Genomic DNA, 9738 nt, shown 5'->3' with positions numbered 1-9738 from the left:
TAAAAAGAAATATTTTCATGAAAAAAAAATTGTTTGAAAAAATAACTGAAGTGGGAGAAATAATTCAATCTACGATACACTATATCACTCTGATGATGAGAATAATGTACACAGTGGAAGGACGGGTAGCTGTCTGTAGCTCGTTGTGTAGACGGAAATTATTACCGAAAATCACAGCCGAAGAGGGGGTGGAAAGACTGTAGAAATCAGAAGATTGCATCTCCTAGTGATGTCAGAAGCTACATGCATGAAGTCCTGCCTACATGACTGCCCTCCTGAAACGTGAGCTGAACAGGACAACAATAGACATGCCAAAGTTGATGAGGGAAAGCCCATGAGGCCCCAATCCCATACAAAGTTCACTGACTTCTTGACAAAGATCCAAACAAAGTCAGCAGAGGAGGACTATAATAGGATGAGATGAATTTTGACCCTTGCCTCACACTTTAAACAAAATTAACTCAATATGAATCATAAATATAGATTTAAAATGTGACTATAAATATTTAGGAGAAAATATATGAAAAATACTTAGGATCAGAAATAGTGAACAACTTTAAAACACAATACTAAAGCTATAATCAACAAAAAGATATCAATTATCCTTTCTCAAAATTAAAATGACTACAAAGACCCTATTTTTAAAAAAAATGAAAGGGAAGGACCGAGGTGCAATTCTGTACTACAGAGGTCTGGCCTAGAATGCTCAAAGCCCTGGATTCAGTCCCAGCTCTGCAATGTCCTATGGACATAGGGGAAGGACAGGGGAGGAGAAGCAGAGGGAGAGAGAGACAGTGTATGCACTACAGACTAATGGAGAACACGGCAGCCACACACGTGACAGAGGACCTACTTCCTCGGATCACAAAGCCCTCTCAAAGCTCAACATCAGGAACTAGGTAGGCATTAGGTTGAAGGGGTTGTGGCTACAAAAAACATAACACCAGGGGCAGCTTTGCTAGAGAGTTGCACCTTCATTTTGATGGCCGTTATATGACTGCACACATGATAAAACTGATCAGAATCCATGAAAACCTAGCTGAATTTGAACAAGGCCTGAATTGTATTAATGTCGGTTTCCTGCTTACATCAGGTGAAAGAGGAAAAGCAGGTGCCAGGTAACAGGGCCTGCCTATGCTAGCTATTCTTTACAGTTTTTTCGCCTATTAACAATTAAATTCTTAATAAAACTATTTTTAGAAACGAAACTGTTTCCTACATGGTCAACCCAGCTGAGACGTGCACATAATAACTAAGCTGTAGCTCTAGACAGCAGATCTTCCAGGGACTGGGGCTCGCATTTCTTTGGGACAGTCATATCCTGACCACATACCAGTGTTTAGTGTGTTTCTAAATGGTGGGTCTCTTGGCTTCCTTTCAGCTTCCTCCTCCACCTCCCATCAGCCATGTCCTTGTTCTAGAGTCTTCTGAGCCAAAGGGCAACAGAGGCAAGTCCAAGGAAATGGACCATTCTGTAATGTCCGCGGATGTGCATTCTGAAAGACAAAGTTATCCTCTTCCTGTGCAGCACAGTATCACCTAAAGTAGCACCACCACATGGTAAAGACCCGGGAGTTAACTATCAACTGACTTACAGGAGGGAGGAAGAAAGAAAGGAGTGAGAGAGGGAGGGAAGGAGAGAGGGTGGGAGGGAGAATATGTCTTGAGAAAATTAAACCCGCGTCTCAAGTCTTCCCAGAAAGAAAAGGGAAGCAACTTTACCTGTGTTCACCTCACTCAAGGCCCTTCTGAAGAGCCTTCCTCCATCACACTCCTTTCTCAGAATCCCTGCACACTCAAGCATAGCCTCTATACGGCATTCTCAGCCCAGGTCTGTTCGGAAGCATTTGCTCGGCGCTGCTAATGTGCCAGCAATGGAGACCAGAGATGGGCACTTCTGCTTCCTGTCACTGTGACTCTTCTAGCGCAGCAGGAGGCAGGCAGACAGGCAAGCTATCCTTCGGGTAACTCAGGCCAAGGAACTGGGCAAGGCCTCTCAAGTCCTTACACGCATGGAGAAATGAACAGGCCAGCAAATGCACAAATGACCACGACAGAGCACCAGATGCCTTGCTGGACACTGTACACATCGTCTCTCTGAACTTTCACACAGAAGGGGAGTTTTATTCTGTTCAACTCACCTGGATATAGGAGGGCAAGAAGGATTAGGTGGGTAAGAGGAAGAGAAATGTCTCCCAGGCCATGAGAACCTATGAACCGTCAAGGAGACACAGAAACCTAAGAGTTGAAGGGCCCACACACAGGAGTCATTTGTATTGCCAAACTGGAAACTTGACCAAGATTCAGTGGGAAACAGACTAGGAATGAATGACAGAAGTCAGACTCTGCTGAGCTCTTGGGAAGTCTGATATTCACAGGGCTGGACCAGCGTATCTGTGAGCATCAGGTTCAAATTGTGATCAAAATCTTAGAATGACGCTGTAGGTGATGGTGCAGGCCCGCCCTGCTCTCTAACATTGCAATGCATACCGGTTCGCTTTAATGCCTGATCCTTGTGTAACTTGGACAACAGCTTTCCCTGACCACCAGCGTCCACTGGGCCTGGCCACGCGGCCGGCTGCCCACACTCCCCAGCTCTTAAAACAATAGAGCTGGTTATACAAACCCGACTTCACTTCCCTTGGGACAAATAACTCTGTGTCCTAAATCCTGGTCTGGCTCCCAGCATCCCTGGCAGGATTTGCTCGTCTGACCACAGTGGTGATTTACTGCATCTCCTTTCCATCCCCAGCTGTCATCCCTTCCACTGTTTTGTGCTTGGCCCTTCACAGGTGTTTCCTAGGAGGGGCTATCGGGTGATCTGGTGTATAAATCTGTTTCTGGGGTAACCCAAAGTAAGACACACACACACACACACACACACACACACACACAGAGAGAGAGAGAGAGAGAGAGAGAGAGAGAGAGAGAGACAGAGACAGAGACAGAGACAGAGACAGAGACAGAGACAGAGACAGACAGACAGACAGACAGACAGACACGGAGAAAGACAGATGGACAGACAGACAGATGGACAGACAGATGGAGACAGAGACAGAGGATGTCTTTCACTTGTTCGAAAGATCATTGTTCCAATTCCCACCCTCTTTAAAGTCAGCCCAGTGAGTGACATCTGAATCAATGTGTACAAATATAATACCCTGAGTCATAATCAGACAAATTCACATTAGCGAAGCCAGGTGACCCCCTTCCTTTCCTCCCTGTGTGACACCAGGCCAGTGCAGCATGAGTGCATGCCCTATATTTAGTCTGACTTCTACACTGAATGCACGATATGAAAACACTTGATGTTGTTGGTGCTTCTGTGTTAGAATCATAATGCCGCCCTACTCTACAAGTGAGACCTTGGATAGGTTTCAGAAATCCTGGTCAAGATGGTTTTTTTTAAGCCTCTTCTCATTTATTTTTAACTGACATATAATGAGTGACACAGAAGAATGGGGTATAATCTGACATTTCCATTCAAACACTTCTGTACAGTTCACAATGGTCACATCAGAATAGCAGGAGTGCCCCTAAGCTCAAATATTTAGTGTGTGTATTGGAAACACCTGAGATACTCGCTACTTGCTATTTTGAAGGGCATAGTTTATTTACAACCTTGGTTACTCTGTGAACAAGGTTAGAAGCTCAGGAGCATGGTGTCTACTCTCAGGCCACATGTTGAGAGTCAATCTTTGGAGTTAAGGTTCTTAAGTCCCCTACAGGCCCCCAAGAAAAACTACCGGTCACATCATGATCTGTGAGTGCTTCTGAACTGATTTACTTACACCATATTATACCTAAAGTTGTTTAAATGTCTCTATCTAGACAGAGTTGGTAGCGAGCATCTTTGGTTTGGTTCTAATTATCACGTTAATTTTTTACAGGCATGCACCCACTAGTTACTCCCATATGGAATCTTTTCCTGCTGGAGCAGGGATGCAGGGCCAGAGAACAAGTGCTATTTGTGTTTCACCAGGCCTCACATGTCTGTCACATAGACTGACAGGCAGGTGCCTCTCCAAATGTCTTTGTCCTCCCACTGCTTGTGGCCTCTGGATGATCCCTTACACTCTCTCCCCAGTCTGTTCCATCCCAAGCTCTTCTGGGCTTCTGAAGAACACCCTCAGCGCCCCTGTGTGGAGCTTGCGTAGTGAGCTCACATGAGCCTCACTATTGGTTTTCTGGAGTCCAGCTCTTGTTTCGGCTAGCCAGAGGGTCCCGGTGGTAAGGCTTGGGGGAAGGTCCCTGAGCTTCCTGTCACTGTGATTATCCACCTTGCTGTCCTGGCTCCTTTTCCCAGGTGGGAGCAGAACAGAACCACCAAGGTCAGAACAATGTCCTCAGTGAAGGAGTGGTCCCACCCTTCTCCTCCTAGGAAGAGCCACACCCATAGCACTATTGTCCCCATGGGATGGATGTTGACTAGCGTGGCCTCAGCTGAGTTGGGACTGGCTGTGGTCCCTTCTGGCTCCTCTCTGTCTCTCAATTGCCATGTGCTGCTTTGCTTTGTGATCAGTGACATGGAAGTACAGTGTCATGGGGGAGAGAGGGTGGGATGGAGGGCAGCATGCTCTCCTTGGAGGAGTGGGCCAGGTTGGGGTGATCTCAAGCACCCTCCTCACTACAGAAACAGAGACACTTGAGTCTCATAGACGTGCTTTCATCACCGAAGTTCTGTACCTAACTTTATATCATTTTCCTAAAGAAGGCATGCCCCCCCCACCTCCCCACCAATGCTATGGGCTTCCAGGATGCCCAAATCAAAGCCAGCCCTAGCTACCAGCTCACTCTGAGCCACTTCTCTCCTGATGTCACTTCCTCTGAACACCTGGCCTGACCTGCTCGTTTCCCCAAATTCTTCTTTGGTTCAATGGGATCCAGTTACATGCAGAACAATGTCAGGACCTCTGCCTGGGCTATTTCCTCCATCTAGAAGGTTCGTTCCCGATGTGCATGCCCTAGGCTTGCTGCTTTCTTACAAGGCCTGTCCACCCAAGCCCACTGCTCTCGCAGATGCGCACTAACTCCTACCTTCCTGTCCTCCTGTGGTCCCATTACCATTATCACCTAATACTCTATTGTCTAGAAAGTTCCACAAAGGGAGGGAAACTCAAAGCCAGTTTTATCCACTTATACATTCCTGCAACCTAGTTCATATAACCATGCCGTTAGTATTTGCCGGGATGCATGCGTGAACTTTCAGGGGCTGATGGCAGCCCTCATCAACACACACCCAAGGAAGAAAAGGAGGTTTTTCCTCAGGCTTCTCAGGCCAATGCCATGGCCTCTGGTCCATCCTGTCCCTGCTCAGCCACCTCAGCCTGCATCATTGTACAGTGCTCCACCCAAGGACTGGCTAGACATGTGGCTGGGTCAGGGCATGGCTGGAGCCTACCCAGGCCGTGTCTGTCTCCTCGGTGCTTGGATTGTAGGACTTCCATGTGTGGCGACCAGGTTGAGAAAAGCACAGCCAGTTACTCATACAGCAAAGTGCTCAGTTACTGATGCTTGGAGCAGCTGTTGACACAGAACCACCACTGATTTCCTGCCTCGGTAGTAGCTGCTTACTGTGAAGGCCCTCTGGCTGGCAAGGATGTGCTGGGGCAGCCCTAGGGTATGAGCTTGTGTCATTTTAATCCCATGGGGACACATCACTAATCCCATTTTGCCCTGGCTCCAGGGGGGAAAAGGATGTGTGTATCTATGAGGAGCAGGGTGTGGGTGACATTAAGGCAGCCATGAAACTGGAGATCACCAACTGAGTATGCAAGCCCCCTATCCTGCAAACAGTGATGACATCAGCATGACCCAAGGCTTTACATACTAGTTAACAATTGTAAAGCCCCGTGCCATACCCTTCTGCATCTCACGGCCATCCAAACCTGCAAGAGACAGCAGGAACCATCACAGCTTTCCTCACCACAGGACTGGGAGGCTCAAAAGGCTAAGTGGTACGCAGCGCCCCTGAGATTGCCCACATCATAGCACACTGACACTAGCACCTTGCCCTGTGTGCTCCATGACTTGAGCCCTCAATACCTCCAGGTTTAACACTTGCAGCTTCAGTTGTTTCCTAGAAATTTCAAAGGTCTCGGTGCATGCATTTACTGAGTCTGAATCCAGGCTGGCTTGCAGGAGTGAGTCACTCCACTGGCAGGAGAGCCCTCCTGGCATCCATGGACACATACAGCGCCTCTGCCTGCCAATGTTTAATCCCTATCTTATACCCCACAATCCTCCTACAGTGATTCAGAACCAAAAAGAAAAGGAAATAAAAGGTGCCTCTTAAGCCAGGCATGGTGGCGCACGCCTTTAATCACAGCACTCGGAGGCAGAGGCAGTCGGATCGATGTGAGTTCAAGGCCAGCCTGGTCTACTAGGTCTACAAAGCCTGGTCTACTAGGACAGCCAAGGGTACACAGAAGAAACTCTGTCTCGAAAACCCAAAACCAAAAAGAACAAAAAAGGCACCTCTTTTTGAAAAGAGGCCATCAGCTTGAATCCAAGTAAACAGAAGAGGCAGTGGGTGAGTGTGAACTTCAGGGTCAGGAGTACGGCTGCCGCGGAAACAGCTTTTATATCTGCTGCATGTGATGTACTCACCGGTACACCTGAGATGCTGTGTCCAGTGATTTGTGACTATCATCTCATCTACACCTGCTCCTGGAACATTTAAGGAAGCTGAGGACTAGAGAGGTTATGGATCATCGCCTGTGGTCTGATCGTACGTGAGTAGTGGAGTTCAGACAGCTGTATCCTGCAAGCCTTTCCTCTAAAACTGTGTAACAGCGCCCTGCTTAGCCATGGCATCCTACAGCCTTTATAGACACCACAGCATTTGTAAAACCACAACCTCAGGACAAATCTGCCTTTTCTCATGACTTGTTCTATCTGTTTCTGTCTCTCTCTTCCCTCTGGTCTTCCCCAGTCTTTCCCCTCAATGATCTGAGTCTTCTTGTCCTACATCTATTTATTAGGCTTCATAGAGACTCCACGATCTCTTTTGATCATGCAGAACAAGCCATTTATTCAAGGAATTGTTTCTGGCCAGGTGTGATGGCACCTATACAAACTAATATCCCAGCACTTGGCAGGGGCTGAGGCAGGAGGGGCACAAGTTCAAAACCAGCCTGCTCTTCACAGTGGTGCACTGAAGAGAGAAATAAATGAAGGAAAATACGGAGGGAGGAGGGAGGGAGGGAGGGAGAGAGAGGGAGAGAAGGAAGGGGGAAGGAAGAGAGAGCGAGAGGGAAGAGAGAGGGATGGAAGGATGGAAGGATTATAGAGGAATGGCTATCAAGAAGACATGTGTCCCCGAGCTTCTGAGGAAGGCATGCTAGTGAGGAGGCAGACAGGGCAGTGAGTACACAGGGCAATGTCAGGCTGTGAGGGAACAAATCAGGCAGGGATCTAGGCTTGAGAAACAGGCTCAGGGAGGCCTCCTTGAAGAAAGACATGCGGGTAAAGAACAGGGCCCGTGGGCACAGAATCATGCCTTTCTGGAAGAACAGCACATCACAGTGATGGAGGTGGGTGTGGCCTAGAGATGCCAAACCTATAAAAAGGAGGAGGAGGGTAAGAAGAAGGTTGGGGAGAGCCTGGACACCCAGTTAAATTTGACTCTCTGGGGAATAGTGGATAATAGTATACATGCAAAACTGTGAAACACTTGTCTTAGTCAGAGTCTCTGTTGGAACAGCATACCCTCAGCGTGGCTTGTAAACAAGAGAACTTCATTTCTCACTGTTCTGGAACTGTCTAAGAGTGAAGCACTGGTAGGTTCAGATCTACTAAACAGTCAGCCATCGGCTTCCAGAAAGCACCTTGTTGCTGAGTTCTCCGGAGAAGAAACTGTGGTGTCTTCAAAGGAGGAGACAGAGAAGGCAAACCCATACCCACAGGCCCTTTATGAAGGTTCCAATCCCATCCAAGTGGGGTCCTGCTTCCATTTAATCACATCCTACAGACTTCATTCTGTTGCATTGGAGATTAAGGTTCAACATAGATTGGAGGCGGGCCCTCATTGAAGCCACAATGATACTTATGCTAAAATAAATTATCCATTGTTACCCTGAAATTCTAATTTGACTTGACTTGACCATTTGAGTTAACAGACTCATGTTTGATCCAGGCTCACTGCAACTGGTCCTCTCGCCTTCCTTGTAAACAGTGATAGGTGAGATTCAACCGCAGGCATAGGGCTGGAGTGGAGCGCACTGGTAGAGTGTTTGCCTAAATCCAATGTCCGGGTAGAGTGTGATGCCACCACAGCTGCTCAGTGAAACGTAATGTGCAGTGTAGAAATGGAATTGAGTGGCCTCCTTCCCAAGGTTCTTCAGAATCACATTGCTGATTTCAGATCCAACAGGAAGGGAAGTAGCGCTGTCTGAGCCAGACTGCAGAGAGTCAGCAGCATGCTGGTCCCCGCCCTTCCCAGGCCAGGGACATTGCTTCATCATGTACTGAGAAAATGAGCCAGGGAAGCAGCCAGCGCCAAGCATGGCAACTGCCTTATAAGGACATTGTCTAAGCCTGCCAGGTGTGTCATCCCAGAACCGAGAGGCCTCCTAGGGCTGTCTTCAGTGAGTCAAGGCCTTAGGGGGGCCGGGGTGAAGGAGCCTCAGAAGCCCCATGGTAGCAAGCGAGTTTTGTCACTTTTTCTCCTGGCTACTTGACCCCGTGAATTCACCTTTGCATTTAGGAACGTGGGAAAGGATATTTTATTTGATTTTTTAAACAGTTCCTATTTACTTTTTATTCATAATCATAAACTTAACTCTGCAATCCAGCTAAACTTGGAGGGGAAAGAGGACAATATGGAACCCAATATGGAACCCAAAGGGCAGAGATTCTGGGGTACTGCCAGTAGACGGGGTGGGGTGCGCACCTGAGCTACAGAAGGAAAGGTCTGATGGGTAAGATGCCTGCAAGTCAAAAGAAGTAGAGCTGTCCACAGTCGGAAATGGTGATTTTCTTGCTGGTCTTGCCATTCCTGGACCCAGAGCCCTCCATGGCTTCCACGTTGCTCATGCCTTCTTTCACCTTTCCAAAGCCCACATGCTTGCCATCCAGCCACTCAGTCTTGGCAGTGGAGATAAAAGACTGGGAACTGATTGTGTTTGGTCTAGCAATTACCATGGGCAAGATGCCAGGGCCTGTGTGCTTCAGGACTAAGTTCTCATCCTCAAATGTCTCCCCATAGATGGACCTGGCGCCAGTGCCGTTATGGCGTGTGAAGTCATCACCCTGGCACACGAATCCTGGAATAATTCTGTGAAAGGAGGAACCCTTATATCCAAATCCTTTCTCTCCAGTGCTCAGAGCATGAAAGTTTTCTGCTGTCTTTGGAACTTTGACTGCAAAGAACTCGAAGGAGATGTGGCCCACCAACCGAGATGTCGAAGAACATGGTGGGGTTGGCCATGACTGCAGCAAGCTAGGAGAGGGGACAGTGGCATCTGCAAAGCCAGGAAAGGATATTTTAGTCAGGAAAAAATAGGTTCTTTTAAGTTGTTGTAAGTGTCAGCTCTGGGGTCTGCTGAAATAAAGAAAAGGCAGATTTTGCAGACAATGGGTACAGAGTGACCCTCTAAGCAAGGAGATGCATGTACAACTCTGGACTGGCAGGGGAGTAGTCTACTAATCAGAAGACTGTCTTTAAAAAGAGAGATTTGAGCTGGGCGTGGTGGCACATGCCTTTAATCCCAGCACTCGGGAGTCAGAGGCAGGTGG

At 47.8% G+C, this 9738-nt stretch overlaps 1 pseudogene; it reads right to left on the bottom strand.

The window, feature by feature from the left end:
- Nucleotides 1-8937: 8937 nt before the first annotated feature.
- LOC127206170 (peptidyl-prolyl cis-trans isomerase A-like) lies at nt 8938-9436 on the bottom strand (annotated as a pseudogene).
- Between the last annotated feature and the right edge of the window lie 302 nt (nt 9437-9738).

Source organism: Acomys russatus, chromosome 23 (assembly GCF_903995435.1).
Source record: "Acomys russatus chromosome 23, mAcoRus1.1, whole genome shotgun sequence".
Taxonomy (NCBI): domain Eukaryota; kingdom Metazoa; phylum Chordata; class Mammalia; order Rodentia; family Muridae; genus Acomys; species Acomys russatus.
This window is presented reverse-complemented; position numbering and strand designations above follow the sequence as displayed.